Below are 334 nucleotides of genomic sequence, written 5' to 3'. Positions count from 1 at the left end.
ATATATTTTATGTCATTCTAGTGGTTTACTTTAAACTTTTTGTACGTCAACTTTTTTACTTATAAAAGTTATTCTTTTGAATTAAAATCAAATGAGTTGCAAGCTAATTTTATTCAAGCCTGATCTTAAAATAACCTACATGAATATAAAATCAGGCAGTACATGGACAACACGAAAAGCGTTCAAATAGACATTTATTTGGAGTTGAGCGTCAAAAAGGAAGTCCAAACACCCTTAATCGTGCAAATACGTACGACATTCGAGTGAGACGTTACGCCGACGTTACCGTGTGATGTGGAGGAATATTTGTAAGCGTTCTTTGTGTGATCGGGAA

The sequence above is a fragment of the Trichoplusia ni genome, chromosome 14, assembly GCF_003590095.1.
Source record: "Trichoplusia ni isolate ovarian cell line Hi5 chromosome 14, tn1, whole genome shotgun sequence".
NCBI classification, from domain to species: domain Eukaryota; kingdom Metazoa; phylum Arthropoda; class Insecta; order Lepidoptera; family Noctuidae; genus Trichoplusia; species Trichoplusia ni.
The sequence above is the reverse complement of the archived record's forward strand: the minus strand, read 5'-3'. Positions refer to the sequence as shown.